This window comes from Montipora capricornis, chromosome 1 (assembly GCF_036669925.1).
Source record: "Montipora capricornis isolate CH-2021 chromosome 1, ASM3666992v2, whole genome shotgun sequence".
Taxonomy (NCBI): domain Eukaryota; kingdom Metazoa; phylum Cnidaria; class Anthozoa; order Scleractinia; family Acroporidae; genus Montipora; species Montipora capricornis.
In genome coordinates this window covers 5,890,472-5,910,001 of record NC_090883.1, presented here as the reverse complement: position 1 = coordinate 5,910,001, position 19,530 = coordinate 5,890,472, and the positions used below count along the sequence as shown (strand labels likewise).

The following is a 19,530-nucleotide window of genomic DNA, read 5'->3' as shown; positions in this document are numbered from 1 at the left end:
TTTCTGCTCGCTGAGCTGAACAAATGTTTACCATGAGCCTCCAAGTACTGGTCAGCGATCTTCGCGATGTTTGCTAGAGTCTCAGGTGCCCTTTCTCGCAGGTGAATTGCCAAATCCTTAGGGCAAGAGTCAATAAATTGTTCTTTCACGATCAAGTCCTTAAGACCATCAAAGGTTCGCGCAGTATCCGAAAGCTCTAGCCAACGTAACAGGTATCTGTCCAGTCGCACAATAAACTGCTCCGGACGTTCGTCAACTTCTGGTTTGGATGCTCTAAATTTTCGACGATAGCCGTCTTCGGTAAGGTCATATCTCTTCATTAACGCAATCTTTACCCTGTCATAATCCTTAGCTGCGTCCTCCGATAGACGCGAGTACACTTCTAGTGCCCGTCCAGACAACAGAGCACTGAGCTTCGATGCCCATCCATCTTTTTTCCACTTAGCTTCTGTCACACTTGACTAAACACGGCTAACGCCAACTCTCTTCGCTTGTGAAAAACTAGTTAGAAAAACATTCCGCTTGGACTCGTCTACTTATATACTCTGACAATAAACTTCTACAACTTTCTAAAATAGTAATTAATCTAATTATGGAAAGATTACAAAACACACCAATTTAGAAACGCTTACGCACGAACCTAAAAATAAACAAACTACAAACTCTCGCGAAGCGTCTAAAAAGTAACGCTTGTCACGCAATACCATTTTTCGTAACACTATTAAAGAACGATTTTGCATATTTTATTTAACTGAGCTAATCCGACGAAGTCAGGTAATGTTAGCGATAAATATTTCGTTTTACGGAAAGGTGATTCATGACCACCTTTTTCTTTGTGCGATAGTGGCCTCGTGGCCTAATGGAGAAGGCGTCTGACTTCGGATCAGAAGATTCCAGGTTCGAGTCCTGGCGGGGTCGAGTGCTTGACTTTTGAATCCATTTTGCACCACAAAGGCAGTGGCCCATCCTTTTACCTCAAAAGAACAATCTGCCTTCCATTGGGGATTTCCTTCAAAGGTCTTCGTCCTGCTCATCTTTTAAAGGAGAATTTCCTTAACTTCAATGACCAACTAAGCATCGGATTTAATTGCTCTAAAAGAAAAATCTAAGCGTTGTCTCAAATTCCACACATTTCAACTTAAAGACGTCAAACGACAAAACTGAATATCAATTCGTAACTAGGTACAAAGTTTCGATTTTTTCCGACAACCATGGTATACCCTTTGACCATCATCTCTTCCCCTTCCGAGCAAGGTCTCAATATTTTGCGAAATTTGACAAGGTCAGAGACTCAAAGACATAGACAAGGCGCCAACAGGAGCCCTTGTTGAGGTCCCAATCTGTAAGTAATGGTGGATAAAATATGAACGGGAGACCGTTTAGGGGCATTGAAAATCTTGAGGCCCTGGCGAGCCGTTTCAATAAGGCCCATCAAGGTCGGACGCCAACATTTTATCCTACTTGTGAAATGAAACAATAGATTGTGAGATTGTGACTGTTACGTTAATCACGTGGGCGTGGAGTTGTCCCATAGGAGGTTTGAAATGTTAAGCATCGAATTTAGCCATTCATTTGCATAGAGCTTTTGTAGTAGAAACATAGTTGCTAGGTTTCACTCTCGCGGCAGAGAGTAAAGAAGAAGAGGCCAGTGTAGTGTCGGAGCCACTCCGAAAGCAGCACCATACAACACTAAATGGCGTACAAAAGTCTTCCAGCAATGGCATTAGCGACGGCAAAATAAATGTGCGATGTCTGAACTTGTTGGAGTGGCCGGTCTCAAATGCGAAGATGTTCAAGATGTGACGGTTTCGGTAGAGCACATGTCGCCAAATACACTAAACGTTTGGTTGAGCAAACTGGTTTGTGAAGTGGCCAAGCAAAATGGAGAGCGCTATCCGCCCAATTTGCTTTATTTGTTAGTTTGTGCGATCAACTGTCATTTGCGTGAGACTGGAGGAGAGGATGCATTAAACTTTATTAACAAAGCACACAAGAGGAAGGTAAACTGTTACTTAATGGTTGTGATTGAAATATCAAACTTATGATTGATTGATAAACTTTGTACTATTTTACAGCCTCGTGTTTGTCAAAGTTAAGCATACTAATTAGGCGAGTTACAGATCTTTATAAAAGGTAATCCCATTCATAACTCAACTAATTAAGCATTCATCAACCCCAGCCTTTTCCCCGCTACCTATTCAATCCCTGCCTGTGCTTTCATTCAGCTGCATTTTATCGGGACTTACACACCTATACATGTGACCTGAATAGTGCGTTCCTGCTGCGTGTCATTCTTAATCAATTCTACAAAGTCTACCCAAGGAATGCGATTTCACGGTATCGCTTGTCGTGTATGATTTATCCTGGTCACATCAAATCTTCACACCATTTTCCGACAGACAGCCACAGCTCAACCCCATTTAGACATCGACGTTCCATGACGTTTCTTCTTTAGTTACATGTTGCGCGGCACAACAGCAGCTTCTGCAAATGAAAAGGAAACACACTAATAATATCGACCCCGCCAGGATTCGAACCTGGAATCCCCTGATTCGTAGTCAGATGCCTTATCCATTGGGCCACGGGGCCTCCAACTGTCGGTGCAACTTTCCCACAGACTTTTTTGAGCAACAAGATCCCACTTTAAATTCATGGCGAAAATTTTCAATGGTGATTGACGTGAGAACTCTCTGCCTTCCTTCGGTGACTTCCTTCGGTGACGATTTTCAATGGAAAACGCGCGAGAAAGCAGGTTTAGCCGGCAAATATTAATTGGGGCAAACACAACTACCATTCAACACTCAGGCCTGGATCATCAGCCTTAAACAGGATTTCTCCCCATCGCAAGCTCCAATAACAACATACACTACCGGCTCGCTTTGAAGTAAACCATTTTGGGCAGCTTTTTAATTTTGTCGCCATTTCTTCTTTTCTTGGGTAAGAGTTCATCAGTTGGTGGTTCCAGCCGAATAAAGTTGAGGGCGTACTCTGAATCAATTCTGTAAGGTTGCCTTTCCTATTGTTGAACGATTTTCCATATTTTATTTCACTGAGCTAAGCCAACAAAGTCAGGTTATGTCAGCAATGAATATTTCGTTTGACGGAAAGGTGATTCATGACGACCTTTTTCTTTGTGCGAAAGTGGCCTCGTGGCCTAATGGAGAAGGCGTCTGACTTCGGATCAGAAGATTCCAGGTTCGAGTCCTGGCGGGGTCGTGTGCTTGACTTTTGAATCCATTTTGCACCACAAAGGCAGTGGCCCATCCTTTTACCTCAAAAGAACAATCTGCCTTCCATTGGGGATTTCCTTCAAAGGTCTTCGTCTTGCTCATCTTTTAAAGGAGAATTTCCTTAACTTCAATGACCAACTAAGCATCGGATTTAATTGCTCTAAAAGAAAAATCTAAGCGTTGTCTCAAATTCCACACATTTCAACTTAAAGACGTCAAACGACAAAACTGAATATCAATTCGTAACTAGGTACAAAGTTTCGATTTTTTCCGACAACCATGGTATACCCTTTGACCATCATCTCTTCCCCTTCCGAGCAAGGTCTCAATATTTTGCGAAATTTGACAAGGTCAGAGACTCAAAGACATAGACAAGGCGCCAACAGGAGCGCTTGTTGAGGTCCCAATCTGTAAGTAATGGTGGATAAAATATGAACGGGAGACCGTTTAGGGGCATTGAAAACCCCGAGGCCCTGGCGAGCCGTTTCAATAAGGCCCATCAAGGTCGGACGCCAACATTTTATCCTACTTGTGAAATGAAACAATAGATTGTGAGATTGTGACTGTTACGTTAATCACGTGGGCGTGGAGTTGTCCCATAGGAGGTTTGAAATGTTAAGCATCGAATTTAGCCATTCATTTGCATAGAGCTTTTGTAGTAGAAACATAGTTGGTAAGTTTCGCTCTCGCGGCAGAGAGTAAAGAAGAAGAGGCCAGTGTAGTGTCGGAGCCACTCCGAAAGCAGCACCATACAACACTAAATGGCGTACAAAAGTCTTCCAGCAATGGCATTAGCGACGGCAAAATAAATGTGCGATGTCTGAACTTGTTGGAGTGGCCGGTCTCAAATGCGAAGATGTTCAAGATGTGACGGTTTCGGTAGAGCACATGTCGCCAAATACACTAAACGTTTGGTTGAGCAAACTGGTTTGTGAAGTGGCCAAGCAAAATGGAGAGCGCTATCCGCCCAATTTGCTTTATTTGTTAGTTTGTGCGATCAACTGTCATTTGCGTGAGACTGGAGGAGAGGATGCATTAAACTTTATTAACAAAGCACACAAGAGGAAGGTAAACTGTTACTTAATGGTTGTGATTGAAATATCAAACTTATGATTGATTGATAAACTTTGTACTATTTTACAGCCTCGTGTTTGTCAAAGTTAAGCATACTAATTAGGCGAGTTACAGATCTTTATAAAAGGTAATCCCATTCATAACTCAACTAATTAAGCATTCATCAACCCCAGCCTTTTCCCTGCTACCTATTCAATCCCTGCCTGTGCTTTCATTCAGCTGCATTTTATCGGGACTTACACACCTATACATGTGACCTGAATAGTGCGTTCCTGCTGCGTGTCATTCTTGTGAATTATTAATCAATTCTACAAAGTCTACCCAAGGAAGGCGATTTCACGGTATCGCTTGTCGTGTATGATTTATCCTGGTCACATCAAATCTTCACACCATTTTCCGACAGACAGCCACAGCTCAACCCCATTTAGACATCGACGTTCCATGACGTTTCTTCTTTAGTTACATGTTGTGCGGCACAACAGCAGCTTCTGCAAATGAAAAGGAAACACACTAATAATATCGACCCCGCCAGGATTCGAACCTGGAATCCCCTGATTCGTAGTCAGATGCCTTATCCATTGGGCCACGGGGCCTCCAACTGTCGGTGCAACCTGCCCACAGACTTTTTTGAGCAACAAGATCCCACTTTAAATTCATGGCGAAAATTTTCAATGGTGATTGACGTGAGAACTCTCTGCCTTCCTTCGGTGACTTCCTTCGGTGACGATTTTCAATGGAAAACGCGCGAGAAAGCAGGTTTAGCCGGCAAATATTAATTGGGGCAAACACAACTACCATTCAACACTCAGGCCTGGATCATCAGCCTTAAACAGGATTTCTCCCCATCGCAAGGTCCAATAACAACATACACTACCGGCTCGCTTTGAAGTAAACCATTTTGGGCAGCTTTTTAACTTTGTCGCCATTTCTTCTTTTCTTGGGTAAGAGTTCATCAGTTGGTGGTTCCAACCGAATAAAGTTGAGGGCGTACTCTGAATCAATTCTGTAAGGTTGCCTTTCCTATTGTTGAACGATTTTCCATATTTTATTTCACTGAGCTAAGCCAACGAAGTCAGGTTATGTCAGCGATGAATATTTCGTTTGACGGAAAGGTGATTCATGACGACCTTTTTCTTTGTGCGAAAGTGGCCTCGTGGCCTAATGGAGAAGGCGTCTGACTTCGGATCAGAAGATTCCAGGTTCGAGTCCTGGCGGGGTCGTGTGCTTGACTTTTGAATCCATTTTGCACCACAAAGGCAGTGGCCCATCCTTTTACCTCAAAAGAACAATCTGCCTTCCATTGGGGATTTCCTTCAAAGGTCTTCGTCTTGCTCATCTTTTAAAGGAGAATTTCCTTAACTTCAATGACCAACTAAGCATCGGATTTAATTGCTCTAAAAGAAAAATCTAAGCGTTGTCTCAAATTCCACACATTTCAACTTAAAGACGTCAAACGACAAAACTGAATATCAATTCGTAACTAGGTACAAAGTTTCGATTTTTTCCGACAACCATGGTATACCCTTTGACCATCATCTCTTCCCCTTCCGAGCAAGGTCTCAATATTTTGCGAAATTTGACAAGGTCAGAGACTCAAAGACATAGACAAGGCGCCAACAGGAGCGCTTGTTGAGGTCCCAATCTGTAAGTAATGGTGGATAAAATATGAACGGGAGACCGTTTAGGGGCATTGAAAAGCCCGAGGCCCTGGCGAGCCGTTTCAATAAGGCCCATCAAGGTCGGACGCCAACATTTTATCCTACTTGTGAAATGAAACAATAGATTGTGAGATTGTGACTGTTACGTTAATCACGTGGGCGTGGAGTTGTCCCATAGGAGGTTTGAAATGTTAAGCATCGAATTTAGCCATTCATTTGCATAGAGCTTTTGTAGTAGAAACATAGTTGGTAGGTTTCGCTCTCCCGGCAGAGAGTAAAGAAGAAGAGGCCAGTGTAGTGTCGGAGCCACTCCAAAAGCAGCACCATACAACACTAAATGGCGTACAAAAGTCTTCCAGCAATGGCATTAGCGACGGCAAAATAAATGTGCGATGTCTGAACTTGTTGGAGTGGCCGGTCTCAAATGCGAAGATGTTCAAGATGTGACGGTTTCGGTAGAGCACATGTCGCCAAATACACTAAACGTTTGGTTGAGCAAACTGGTTTGTGAAGTGGCCAAGCAAAATGGAGAGCGTTATCCGCCCAATTTGCTTTATTTGTTAGTTTGTGCGATCAACTGTCATTTGCGTGAGACTGGAGGAGAGGATGCATTAAACTTTATTAACAAAGCACACAAGAGGAAGGTAAACTGTTACTTAATGGTTGTGATTGAAATATCAAACTTATGATTGATTGATAAACTTTGTACTATTTTACAGCCTCGTGTTTGTCAAAGTTAAGCATACTAATTAGGCGAGTTACAGATCTTTATAAAAGGTAATCCCATTCATAACTCAACTAATTAAGCATTCATCAACCCCAGCCTTTTCCCTGCTACCTATTCAATCCCTGCCTGTGCTTTCATTCAGCTGCATTTTATCGGGACTTACACACCTATACATGTGACCTGAATAGTGCGTTCCTGCTGCGTGTCATTCTTGTGAATTATTAATCAATTCTACAAAGTCTACCCAAGGAAGGCGATTTCACGGTATCGCTTGTCGTGTATGATTTATCCTGGTCACATCAAATCTTCACACCATTTTCCGACAGACAGCCACAGCTCAACCCCATTTAGACATCGACGTTCCATGACGTTTCTTCTTTAGTTACATGTTGTGCGGCACAACAGCAGCTTCTGCAAATGAAAAGGAAACACACTAATAATATCGACCCCGCCAGGATTCGAACCTGGAATCCCCTGATTCGTAGTCAGATGCCTTATCCATTGGGCCACGGGGCCTCCAACTGTCGGTGCAACCTGCCCACAGACTTTTTTGAGCAACAAGATCCCACTTTAAATTCATGGCGAAAATTTTCAATGGTGATTGACGTGAGAACTCTCTGCCTTCCTTCGGTGACTTCCTTCGGTGACGATTTTCAATGGAAAACGCGCGAGAAAGCAGGTTTAGCCGGCAAATATTAATTGGGGCAAACACAACTACCATTCAACACTCAGGCCTGGATCATCAGCCTTAAACAGGATTTCTCCCCATCGCAAGGTCCAATAACAACATACACTACCGGCTCGCTTTGAAGTAAACCATTTTGGGCAGCTTTTTAACTTTGTCGCCATTTCTTCTTTTCTTGGGTAAGAGTTCATCAGTTGGTGGTTCCAACCGAATAAAGTTGAGGGCGTACTCTGAATCAATTCTGTAAGGTTGCCTTTCCTATTGTTGAACGATTTTCCATATTTTATTTCACTGAGCTAAGCCAACGAAGTCAGGTTATGTCAGCGATGAATATTTCGTTTGACGGAAAGGTGATTCATGACGACCTTTTTCTTTGTGCGAAAGTGGCCTCGTGGCCTAATGGAGAAGGCGTCTGACTTCGGATCAGAAGATTCCAGGTTCGAGTCCTGGCGGGGTCGTGTGCTTGACTTTTGAATCCATTTTGCACCACAAAGGCAGTGGCCCATCCTTTTACCTCAAAAGAACAATCTGCCTTCCATTGGGGATTTCCTTCAAAGGTCTTCGTCTTGCTCATCTTTTAAAGGAGAATTTCCTTAACTTCAATGACCAACTAAGCATCGGATTTAATTGCTCTAAAAGAAAAATCTAAGCGTTGTCTCAAATTCCACACATTTCAACTTAAAGACGTCAAACGACAAAACTGAATATCAATTCGTAACTAGGTACAAAGTTTCGATTTTTTCCGACAACCATGGTATACCCTTTGACCATCATCTCTTCCCCTTCCGAGCAAGGTCTCAATATTTTGCGAAATTTGACAAGGTCAGAGACTCAAAGACATAGACAAGGCGCCAACAGGAGCGCTTGTTGAGGTCCCAATCTGTAAGTAATGGTGGATAAAATATGAACGGGAGACCGTTTAGGGGCATTGAAAAGCCCGAGGCCCTGGCGAGCCGTTTCAATAAGGCCCATCAAGGTCGGACGCCAACATTTTATCCTACTTGTGAAATGAAACAATAGATTGTGAGATTGTGACTGTTACGTTAATCACGTGGGCGTGGAGTTGTCCCATAGGAGGTTTGAAATGTTAAGCATCGAATTTAGCCATTCATTTGCATAGAGCTTTTGTAGTAGAAACATAGTTGGTAGGTTTCGCTCTCCCGGCAGAGAGTAAAGAAGAAGAGGCCAGTGTAGTGTCGGAGCCACTCCAAAAGCAGCACCATACAACACTAAATGGCGTACAAAAGTCTTCCAGCAATGGCATTAGCGACGGCAAAATAAATGTGCGATGTCTGAACTTGTTGGAGTGGCCGGTCTCAAATGCGAAGATGTTCAAGATGTGACGGTTTCGGTAGAGCACATGTCGCCAAATACACTAAACGTTTGGTTGAGCAAACTGGTTTGTGAAGTGGCCAAGCAAAATGGAGAGCGTTATCCGCCCAATTTGCTTTATTTGTTAGTTTGTGCGATCAACTGTCATTTGCGTGAGACTGGAGGAGAGGATGCATTAAACTTTATTAACAAAGCACACAAGAGGAAGGTAAACTGTTACTTAATGGTTGTGATTGAAATATCAAACTTATGATTGATTGATAAACTTTGTACTATTTTACAGCCTCGTGTTTGTCAAAGTTAAGCATACTAATTAGGCGAGTTACAGATCTTTATAAAAGGTAATCCCATTCATAACTCAACTAATTAAGCATTCATCAACCCCAGCCTTTTCCCTGCTACCTATTCAATCCCTGCCTGTGCTTTCATTCAGCTGCATTTTATCGGGACTTACACACCTATACATGTGACCTGAATAGTGCGTTCCTGCTGCGTGTCATTCTTGTGAATTATTAATCAATTCTACAAAGTCTACCCAAGGAAGGCGATTTCACGGTATCGCTTGTCGTGTATGATTTATCCTGGTCACATCAAATCTTCACACCATTTTCCGACAGACAGCCACAGCTCAACCCCATTTAGACATCGACGTTCCATGACGTTTCTTCTTTAGTTACATGTTGTGCGGCACAACAGCAGCTTCTGCAAATGAAAAGGAAACACACTAATAATATCGACCCCGCCAGGATTCGAACCTGGAATCCCCTGATTCGTAGTCAGATGCCTTATCCATTGGGCCACGGGGCCTCCAACTGTCGGTGCAACCTGCCCACAGACTTTTTTGAGCAACAAGATCCCACTTTAAATTCATGGCGAAAATTTTCAATGGTGATTGACGTGAGAACTCTCTGCCTTCCTTCGGTGACTTCCTTCGGTGACGATTTTCAATGGAAAACGCGCGAGAAAGCAGGTTTAGCCGGCAAATATTAATTGGGGCAAACACAACTACCATTCAACACTCAGGCCTGGATCATCAGCCTTAAACAGGATTTCTCCCCATCGCAAGGTCCAATAACAACATACACTACCGGCTCGCTTTGAAGTAAACCATTTTGGGCAGCTTTTTAACTTTGTCGCCATTTCTTCTTTTCTTGGGTAAGAGTTCATCAGTTGGTGGTTCCAACCGAATAAAGTTGAGGGCGTACTCTGAATCAATTCTGTAAGGTTGCCTTTCCTATTGTTGAACGATTTTCCATATTTTATTTCACTGAGCTAAGCCAACGAAGTCAGGTTATGTCAGCGATGAATATTTCGTTTGACGGAAAGGTGATTCATGACGACCTTTTTCTTTGTGCGAAAGTGGCCTCGTGGCCTAATGGAGAAGGCGTCTGACTTCGGATCAGAAGATTCCAGGTTCGAGTCCTGGCGGGGTCGTGTGCTTGACTTTTGAATCCATTTTGCACCACAAAGGCAGTGGCCCATCCTTTTACCTCAAAAGAACAATCTGCCTTCCATTGGGGATTTCCTTCAAAGGTCTTCGTCTTGCTCATCTTTTAAAGGAGAATTTCCTTAACTTCAATGACCAACTAAGCATCGGATTTAATTGCTCTAAAAGAAAAATCTAAGCGTTGTCTCAAATTCCACACATTTCAACTTAAAGACGTCAAACGACAAAACTGAATATCAATTCGTAACTAGGTACAAAGTTTCGATTTTTTTCGACAACCATGGTATACCCTTTGACCATCATCTCTTCCCCTTCCGAGCAAGGTCTCAATATTTTGCGAAATTTGACAAGGTCAGAGACTCAAAGACATAGACAAGGCGCCAACAGGAGCGCTTGTTGAGGTCCCAATCTGTAAGTAATGGTGGATAAAATATGAACGGGAGACCGTTTAGGGGCATTGAAAAGCCCGAGGCCCTGGCGAGCCGTTTCAATAAGGCCCATCAAGGTCGGACGCCAACATTTTATCCTACTTGTGAAATGAAACAATAGATTGTGAGATTGTGACTGTTACGTTAATCACGTGGGCGTGGAGTTGTCCCATAGGAGGTTTGAAATGTTAAGCATCGAATTTAGCCATTCATTTGCATAGAGCTTTTGTAGTAGAAACATAGTTGGTAGGTTTCGCTCTCCCGGCAGAGAGTAAAGAAGAAGAGGCCAGTGTAGTGTCGGAGCCACTCCAAAGCAGCACCATACAACACTAAATGGCGTACAAAAGTCTTCCAGCAATGGCATTAGCGACGGCAAAATAAATGTGCGATGTCTGAACTTGTTGGAGTGGCCGGTCTCAAATGCGAAGATGTTCAAGATGTGACGGTTTCGGTAGAGCACATGTCGCCAAATACACTAAACGTTTGGTTGAGCAAACTGGTTTGTGAAGTGGCCAAGCAAAATGGAGAGCGTTATCCGCCCAATTTGCTTTATTTGTTAGTTTGTGCGATCAACTGTCATTTGCGTGAGACTGGAGGAGAGGATGCATTAAACTTTATTAACAAAGCACACAAGAGGAAGGTAAACTGTTACTTAATGGTTGTGATTGAAATATCAAACTTATGATTGATTGATAAACTTTGTACTATTTTACAGCCTCGTGTTTGTCAAAGTTAAGCATACTAATTAGGCGAGTTACAGATCTTTATAAAAGGTAATCCCATTCATAACTCAACTAATTAAGCATTCATCAACCCCAGCCTTTTCCCTGCTACCTATTCAATCCCTGCCTGTGCTTTCATTCAGCTGCATTTTATCGGGACTTACACACCTATACATGTGACCTGAATAGTGCGTTCCTGCTGCGTGTCATTCTTGTGAATTATTAATCAATTCTACAAAGTCTACCCAAGGAAGGCGATTTCACGGTATCGCTTGTCGTGTATGATTTATCCTGGTCACATCAAATCTTCACACCATTTTCCGACAGACAGCCACAGCTCAACCCCATTTAGACATCGACGTTCCATGACGTTTCTTCTTTAGTTACATGTTGTGCGGCACAACAGCAGCTTCTGCAAATGAAAAGGAAACACACTAATAATATCGACCCCGCCAGGATTCGAACCTGGAATCCCCTGATTCGTAGTCAGATGCCTTATCCATTGGGCCACGGGGCCTCCAACTGTCGGTGCAACCTGCCCACAGACTTTTTTGAGCAACAAGATCCCACTTTAAATTCATGGCGAAAATTTTCAATGGTGATTGACGTGAGAACTCTCTGCCTTCCTTCGGTGACTTCCTTCGGTGACGATTTTCAATGGAAAACGCGCGAGAAAGCAGGTTTAGCCGGCAAATATTAATTGGGGCAAACACAACTACCATTCAACACTCAGGCCTGGATCATCAGCCTTAAACAGGATTTCTCCCCATCGCAAGGTCCAATAACAACATACACTACCGGCTCGCTTTGAAGTAAACCATTTTGGGCAGCTTTTTAACTTTGTCGCCATTTCTTCTTTTCTTGGGTAAGAGTTCATCAGTTGGTGGTTCCAACCGAATAAAGTTGAGGGCGTACTCTGAATCAATTCTGTAAGGTTGCCTTTCCTATTGTTGAACGATTTTCCATATTTTATTTCACTGAGCTAAGCCAACGAAGTCAGGTTATGTCAGCGATGAATATTTCGTTTGACGGAAAGGTGATTCATGACGACCTTTTTCTTTGTGCGAAAGTGGCCTCGTGGCCTAATGGAGAAGGCGTCTGACTTCGGATCAGAAGATTCCAGGTTCGAGTCCTGGCGGGGTCGTGTGCTTGACTTTTGAATCCATTTTGCACCACAAAGGCAGTGGCCCATCCTTTTACCTCAAAAGAACAATCTGCCTTCCATTGGGGATTTCCTTCAAAGGTCTTCGTCTTGCTCATCTTTTAAAGGAGAATTTCCTTAACTTCAATGACCAACTAAGCATCGGATTTAATTGCTCTAAAAGAAAAATCTAAGCGTTGTCTCAAATTCCACACATTTCAACTTAAAGACGTCAAACGACAAAACTGAATATCAATTCGTAACTAGGTACAAAGTTTCGATTTTTTTCGACAACCATGGTATACCCTTTGACCATCATCTCTTCCCCTTCCGAGCAAGGTCTCAATATTTTGCGAAATTTGACAAGGTCAGAGACTCAAAGACATAGACAAGGCGCCAACAGGAGCGCTTGTTGAGGTCCCAATCTGTAAGTAATGGTGGATAAAATATGAACGGGAGACCGTTTAGGGGCATTGAAAAGCCCGAGGCCCTGGCGAGCCGTTTCAATAAGGCCCATCAAGGTCGGACGCCAACATTTTATCCTACTTGTGAAATGAAACAATAGATTGTGAGATTGTGACTGTTACGTTAATCACGTGGGCGTGGAGTTGTCCCATAGGAGGTTTGAAATGTTAAGCATCGAATTTAGCCATTCATTTGCATAGAGCTTTTGTAGTAGAAACATAGTTGGTAGGTTTCGCTCTCCCGGCAGAGAGTAAAGAAGAAGAGGCCAGTGTAGTGTCGGAGCCACTCCAAAGGCAGCACCATACAACACTAAATGGCGTACAAAAGTCTTCCAGCAATGGCATTAGCGACGGCAAAATAAATGTGCGATGTCTGAACTTGTTGGAGTGGCCGGTCTCAAATGCGAAGATGTTCAAGATGTGACGGTTTCGGTAGAGCACATGTCGCCAAATACACTAAACGTTTGGTTGAGCAAACTGGTTTGTGAAGTGGCCAAGCAAAATGGAGAGCGTTATCCGCCCAATTTGCTTTATTTGTTAGTTTGTGCGATCAACTGTCATTTGCGTGAGACTGGAGGAGAGGATGCATTAAACTTTATTAACAAAGCACACAAGAGGAAGGTAAACTGTTACTTAATGGTTGTGATTGAAATATCAAACTTATGATTGATTGATAAACTTTGTACTATTTTACAGCCTCGTGTTTGTCAAAGTTAAGCATACTAATTAGGCGAGTTACAGATCTTTATAAAAGGTAATCCCATTCATAACTCAACTAATTAAGCATTCATCAACCCCAGCCTTTTCCCTGCTACCTATTCAATCCCTGCCTGTGCTTTCATTCAGCTGCATTTTATCGGGACTTACACACCTATACATGTGACCTGAATAGTGCGTTCCTGCTGCGTGTCATTCTTGTGAATTATTAATCAATTCTACAAAGTCTACCCAAGGAAGGCGATTTCACGGTATCGCTTGTCGTGTATGATTTATCCTGGTCACATCAAATCTTCACACCATTTTCCGACAGACAGCCACAGCTCAACCCCATTTAGACATCGACGTTCCATGACGTTTCTTCTTTAGTTACATGTTGTGCGGCACAACAGCAGCTTCTGCAAATGAAAAGGAAACACACTAATAATATCGACCCCGCCAGGATTCGAACCTGGAATCCCCTGATTCGTAGTCAGATGCCTTATCCATTGGGCCACGGGGCCTCCAACTGTCGGTGCAACCTGCCCACAGACTTTTTTGAGCAACAAGATCCCACTTTAAATTCATGGCGAAAATTTTCAATGGTGATTGACGTGAGAACTCTCTGCCTTCCTTCGGTGACTTCCTTCGGTGACGATTTTCAATGGAAAACGCGCGAGAAAGCAGGTTTAGCCGGCAAATATTAATTGGGGCAAACACAACTACCATTCAACACTCAGGCCTGGATCATCAGCCTTAAACAGGATTTCTCCCCATCGCAAGGTCCAATAACAACATACACTACCGGCTCGCTTTGAAGTAAACCATTTTGGGCAGCTTTTTAACTTTGTCGCCATTTCTTCTTTTCTTGGGTAAGAGTTCATCAGTTGGTGGTTCCAACCGAATAAAGTTGAGGGCGTACTCTGAATCAATTCTGTAAGGTTGCCTTTCCTATTGTTGAACGATTTTCCATATTTTATTTCACTGAGCTAAGCCAACGAAGTCAGGTTATGTCAGCGATGAATATTTCGTTTGACGGAAAGGTGATTCATGACGACCTTTTTCTTTGTGCGAAAGTGGCCTCGTGGCCTAATGGAGAAGGCGTCTGACTTCGGATCAGAAGATTCCAGGTTCGAGTCCTGGCGGGGTCGTGTGCTTGACTTTTGAATCCATTTTGCACCACAAAGGCAGTGGCCCATCCTTTTACCTCAAAAGAACAATCTGCCTTCCATTGGGGATTTCCTTCAAAGGTCTTCGTCTTGCTCATCTTTTAAAGGAGAATTTCCTTAACTTCAATGACCAACTAAGCATCGGATTTAAATGCTCTAAAAGAAAAATCTAAGCGTTGTCTCAAATTCCACACATTTCAACTTAAAGACGTCAAACGACAAAACTGAATATCAATTCGTAACTAGGTACAAAGTTTCGATTTTTTTCGACAACCATGGTATACCCTTTGACCATCATCTCTTCCCCTTCCGAGCAAGGTCTCAATATTTTGCGAAATTTGACAAGGTCAGAGACTCAAAGACATAGACAAGGCGCCAACAGGAGCGCTTGTTGAGGTCCCAATCTGTAAGTAATGGTGGATAAAATATGAACGGGAGACCGTTTAGGGGCATTGAAAAGCCCGAGGCCCTGGCGAGCCGTTTCAATAAGGCCCATCAAGGTCGGACGCCAACATTTTATCCTACTTGTGAAATGAAACAATAGATTGTGAGATTGTGACTGTTACGTTAATCACGTGGGCGTGGAGTTGTCCCATAGGAGGTTTGAAATGTTAAGCATCGAATTTAGCCATTCATTTGCATAGAGCTTTTGTAGTAGAAACATAGTTGGTAGGTTTCGCTCTCCCGGCAGAGAGTAAAGAAGAAGAGGCCAGTGTAGTGTCGGAGCCACTCCAAAGGCAGCACCATACAACACTAAATGGCGTACAAAAGTCTTCCAGCAATGGCATTAGCGACGGCAAAATAAATGTGCGATGTCTGAACTTGTTGGAGTGGCCGGTCTCAAATGCGAAGATGTTCAAGATGTGACGGTTTCGGTAGAGCACATGTCGCCAAATACACTAAACGTTTGGTTGAGCAAACTGGTTTGTGAAGTGGCCAAGCAAAATGGAGAGCGTTATCCGCCCAATTTGCTTTATTTGTTAGTTTGTGCGATCAACTGTCATTTGCGTGAGACTGGAGGAGAGGATGCATTAAACTTTATTAACAAAGCACACAAGAGGAAGGTAAACTGTTACTTAATGGTTGTGATTGAAATATCAAACTTATGATTGATTGATAAACTTTGTACTATTTTACAGCCTCGTGTTTGTCAAAGTTAAGCATACTAATTAGGCGAGTTACAGATCTTTATAAAAGGTAATCCCATTCATAACTCAACTAATTAAGCATTCATCAACCCCAGCCTTTTCCCTGCTACCTATTCAATCCCTGCCTGTGCTTTCATTCAGCTGCATTTTATCGGGACTTACACACCTATACATGTGACCTGAATAGTGCGTTCCTGCTGCGTGTCATTCTTGTGAATTATTAATCAATTCTACAAAGTCTACCCAAGGAAGGCGATTTCACGGTATCGCTTGTCGTGTATGATTTATCCTGGTCACATCAAATCTTCACACCATTTTCCGACAGACAGCCACAGCTCAACCCCATTTAGACATCGACGTTCCATGACGTTTCTTCTTTAGTTACATGTTGTGCGGCACAACAGCAGCTTCTGCAAATGAAAAGGAAACACACTAATAATATCGACCCCGCCAGGATTCGAACCTGGAATCCCCTGATTCGTAGTCAGATGCCTTATCCATTGGGCCACGGGGCCTCCAACTGTCGGTGCAACCTGCCCACAGACTTTTTTGAGCAACAAGATCCCACTTTAAATTCATGGCGAAAATTTTCAATGGTGATTGACGTGAGAACTCTCTGCCTTCCTTCGGTGACTTCCTTCGGTGACGATTTTCAATGGAAAACGCGCGAGAAAGCAGGTTTAGCCGGCAAATATTAATTGGGGCAAACACAACTACCATTCAACACTCAGGCCTGGATCATCAGCCTTAAACAGGATTTCTCCCCATCGCAAGGTCCAATAACAACATACACTACCGGCTCGCTTTGAAGTAAACCATTTTGGGCAGCTTTTTAACTTTGTCGCCATTTCTTCTTTTCTTGGGTAAGAGTTCATCAGTTGGTGGTTCCAACCGAATAAAGTTGAGGGCGTACTCTGAATCAATTCTGTAAGGTTGCCTTTCCTATTGTTGAACGATTTTCCATATTTTATTTCACTGAGCTAAGCCAACGAAGTCAGGTTATGTCAGCGATGAATATTTCGTTTGACGGAAAGGTGATTCATGACGACCTTTTTCTTTGTGCGAAAGTGGCCTCGTGGCCTAATGGAGAAGGCGTCTGACTTCGGATCAGAAGATTCCAGGTTCGAGTCCTGGCGGGGTCGTGTGCTTGACTTTTGAATCCATTTTGCACCACAAAGGCAGTGGCCCATCCTTTTACCTCAAAAGAACAATCTGCCTTCCATTGGGGATTTCCTTCAAAGGTCTTCGTCTTGCTCATCTTTTAAAGGAGAATTTCCTTAACTTCAATGACCAACTAAGCATCGGATTTAAATGCTCTAAAAGAAAAATCTAAGCGTTGTCTCAAATTCCACACATTTCAACTTAAAGACGTCAAACGACAAAACTGAATATCAATTCGTAACTAGGTACAAAGTTTCGATTTTTTTCGACAACCATGGTATACCCTTTGACCATCATCTCTTCCCCTTCCGAGCAAGGTCTCAATATTTTGCGAAATTTGACAAGGTCAGAGACTCAAAGACATAGACAAGGCGCCAACAGGAGCGCTTGTTGAGGTCCCAATCTGTAAGTAATGGTGGATAAAATATGAACGGGAGACCGTTTAGGGGCATTGAAAAGCCCGAGGCCCTGGCGAGCCGTTTCAATAAGGCCCATCAAGGTCGGACGCCAACATTTTATCCTACTTGTGAAATGAAACAATAGATTGTGAGATTGTGACTGTTACGTTAATCACGTGGGCGTGGAGTTGTCCCATAGGAGGTTTGAAATGTTAAGCATCGAATTTAGCCATTCATTTGCATAGAGCTTTTGTAGTAGAAACATAGTTGGTAGGTTTCGCTCTCCCGGCAGAGAGTAAAGAAGAAGAGGCCAGTGTAGTGTCGGAGCCACTCCAAAGGCAGCACCATACAACACTAAATGGCGTACAAAAGTCTTCCAGCAATGGCATTAGCGACGGCAAAATAAATGTGCGATGTCTGAACTTGTTGGAGTGGCCGGTCTCAAATGCGAAGATGTTCAAGATGTGACGGTTTCGGTAGAGCACATGTCGCCAAATACACTAAACGTTTGGTTGAGCAAACTGGTTTGTGAAGTGGCCAAGCAAAATGGAGAGCGTTATCCGCCCAATTTGCTTTATTTGTTAGTTTGTGCGATCAACTGTCATTTGCGTGAGACTGGAGGAGAGGATGCATTAAACTTTATTAACAAAGCACACAAGAGGAAGGTAAACTGTTACTTAATGGTTGTGATTGAAATATCAAACTTATGATTGATTGATAAACTTTGTACTATTTTACAGCCTCGTGTTTGTCAAAGTTAAGCATACTAATTAGGCGAGTTACAGATCTTTATAAAAGGTAATCCCATTCATAACTCAACTAATTAAGCATTCATCAACCCCAGCCTTTTCCCTGCTACCTATTCAATCCCTGCCTGTGCTTTCATTCAGCTGCATTTTATCGGGACTTACACACCTATACATGTGACCTGAATAGTGCGTTCCTGCTGCGTGTCATTCTTGTGAATTATTAATCAATTCTACAAAGTCTACCCAAGGAAGGCGATTTCACGGTATCGCTTGTCGTGTATGATTTATCCTGGTCACATCAAATCTTCACACCATTTTCCGACAGACAGCCACAGCTCAACCCCATTTAGACATCGACGTTCCATGACGTTTCTTCTTTAGTTACATGTTGTGCGGCACAACAGCAGCTTCTGCAAATGAAAAGGAAACACACTAATAATATCGACCCCGCCAGGATTCGAACCTGGAATCCCCTGATTCGTAGTCAGATGCCTTATCCATTGGGCCACGGGGCCTCCAACTGTCGGTGCAACCTGCCCACAGACTTTTTTGAGCAACAAGATCCCACTTTAAATTCATGGCGAAAATTTTCAATGGTGATTGACGTGAGAACTCTCTGCCTTCCTTCGGTGACTTCCTTCGGTGACGATTTTCAATGGAAAACGCGCGAGAAAGCAGGTTTAGCCGGCAAATATTAATTGGGGCAAACACAACTACCATTCAACACTCAGGCCTGGATCATCAGCCTTAAACAGGATTTCTCCCCATCGCAAGGTCCAATAACAACATACACTACCGGCTCGCTTTGAAGTAAACCATTTTGGGCAGCTTTTTAACTTTGTCGCCATTTCTTCTTTTCTTGGGTAAGAGTTCATCAGTTGGTGGTTCCAACCGAATAAAGTTGAGGGCGTACTCTGAATCAATTCTGTAAGGTTGCCTTTCCTATTGTTGAACGATTTTCCATATTTTATTTCACTGAGCTAAGCCAACGAAGTCAGGTTATGTCAGCGATGAATATTTCGTTTGACGGAAAGGTGATTCATGACGACCTTTTTCTTTGTGCGAAAGTGGCCTCGTGGCCTAATGGAGAAGGCGTCTGACTTCGGATCAGAAGATTCCAGGTTCGAGTCCTGGCGGGGTCGTGTGCTTGACTTTTGAATCCATTTTGCACCACAAAGGCAGTGGCCCATCCTTTTACCTCAAAAGAACAATCTGCCTTCCATTGGGGATTTCCTTCAAAGGTCTTCGTCTTGCTCATCTTTTAAAGGAGAATTTCCTTAACTTCAATGACCAACTAAGCA

At 43.0% G+C, this 19,530-nt stretch overlaps 17 non-coding genes across 17 annotated transcripts; 9 read left to right on the top strand and 8 right to left on the bottom strand.

Moving 5' to 3' along the window:
- The first annotated feature begins 845 nt into the window (after positions 1-845).
- Positions 846-918, top strand: Trnar-ucg (transfer RNA arginine (anticodon UCG)). Its single transcript has one exon. It is a non-coding gene; the product is annotated as a tRNA-Arg (tRNA).
- Positions 919-2,516: 1,598 nt separating this feature from the next.
- Trnar-acg (transfer RNA arginine (anticodon ACG)) lies at positions 2,517-2,589 on the bottom strand. The gene has a single exon. It is a non-coding gene; the product is annotated as a tRNA-Arg (tRNA).
- A 554-nt stretch (positions 2,590-3,143) lies between these two features.
- Trnar-ucg (transfer RNA arginine (anticodon UCG)) lies at positions 3,144-3,216 on the top strand. The gene has a single exon. It is a non-coding gene; the product is annotated as a tRNA-Arg (tRNA).
- A 1,608-nt stretch (positions 3,217-4,824) lies between these two features.
- On the bottom strand, positions 4,825-4,897 carry Trnar-acg (transfer RNA arginine (anticodon ACG)). Its single transcript has one exon. It is a non-coding gene; the product is annotated as a tRNA-Arg (tRNA).
- Positions 4,898-5,451: 554 nt separating this feature from the next.
- Trnar-ucg (transfer RNA arginine (anticodon UCG)) lies at positions 5,452-5,524 on the top strand. Its single transcript has one exon. It is a non-coding gene; the product is annotated as a tRNA-Arg (tRNA).
- A 1,608-nt stretch (positions 5,525-7,132) lies between these two features.
- Positions 7,133-7,205, bottom strand: Trnar-acg (transfer RNA arginine (anticodon ACG)). The gene has a single exon. It is a non-coding gene; the product is annotated as a tRNA-Arg (tRNA).
- Positions 7,206-7,759: 554 nt separating this feature from the next.
- On the top strand, positions 7,760-7,832 carry Trnar-ucg (transfer RNA arginine (anticodon UCG)). Its single transcript has one exon. It is a non-coding gene; the product is annotated as a tRNA-Arg (tRNA).
- Positions 7,833-9,440: 1,608 nt separating this feature from the next.
- Trnar-acg (transfer RNA arginine (anticodon ACG)) lies at positions 9,441-9,513 on the bottom strand. Its single transcript has one exon. It is a non-coding gene; the product is annotated as a tRNA-Arg (tRNA).
- A 554-nt stretch (positions 9,514-10,067) lies between these two features.
- Trnar-ucg (transfer RNA arginine (anticodon UCG)) lies at positions 10,068-10,140 on the top strand. The gene has a single exon. It is a non-coding gene; the product is annotated as a tRNA-Arg (tRNA).
- Positions 10,141-11,747: 1,607 nt separating this feature from the next.
- Positions 11,748-11,820, bottom strand: Trnar-acg (transfer RNA arginine (anticodon ACG)). Its single transcript has one exon. It is a non-coding gene; the product is annotated as a tRNA-Arg (tRNA).
- A 554-nt stretch (positions 11,821-12,374) lies between these two features.
- On the top strand, positions 12,375-12,447 carry Trnar-ucg (transfer RNA arginine (anticodon UCG)). The gene has a single exon. It is a non-coding gene; the product is annotated as a tRNA-Arg (tRNA).
- A 1,608-nt stretch (positions 12,448-14,055) lies between these two features.
- Trnar-acg (transfer RNA arginine (anticodon ACG)) lies at positions 14,056-14,128 on the bottom strand. The gene has a single exon. It is a non-coding gene; the product is annotated as a tRNA-Arg (tRNA).
- Positions 14,129-14,682: 554 nt separating this feature from the next.
- On the top strand, positions 14,683-14,755 carry Trnar-ucg (transfer RNA arginine (anticodon UCG)). Its single transcript has one exon. It is a non-coding gene; the product is annotated as a tRNA-Arg (tRNA).
- Positions 14,756-16,363: 1,608 nt separating this feature from the next.
- Positions 16,364-16,436, bottom strand: Trnar-acg (transfer RNA arginine (anticodon ACG)). The gene has a single exon. It is a non-coding gene; the product is annotated as a tRNA-Arg (tRNA).
- Positions 16,437-16,990: 554 nt separating this feature from the next.
- On the top strand, positions 16,991-17,063 carry Trnar-ucg (transfer RNA arginine (anticodon UCG)). Its single transcript has one exon. It is a non-coding gene; the product is annotated as a tRNA-Arg (tRNA).
- Positions 17,064-18,671: 1,608 nt separating this feature from the next.
- Trnar-acg (transfer RNA arginine (anticodon ACG)) lies at positions 18,672-18,744 on the bottom strand. The gene has a single exon. It is a non-coding gene; the product is annotated as a tRNA-Arg (tRNA).
- Positions 18,745-19,298: 554 nt separating this feature from the next.
- On the top strand, positions 19,299-19,371 carry Trnar-ucg (transfer RNA arginine (anticodon UCG)). The gene has a single exon. It is a non-coding gene; the product is annotated as a tRNA-Arg (tRNA).
- The last annotated feature ends 159 nt before the right edge of the window (positions 19,372-19,530 follow it).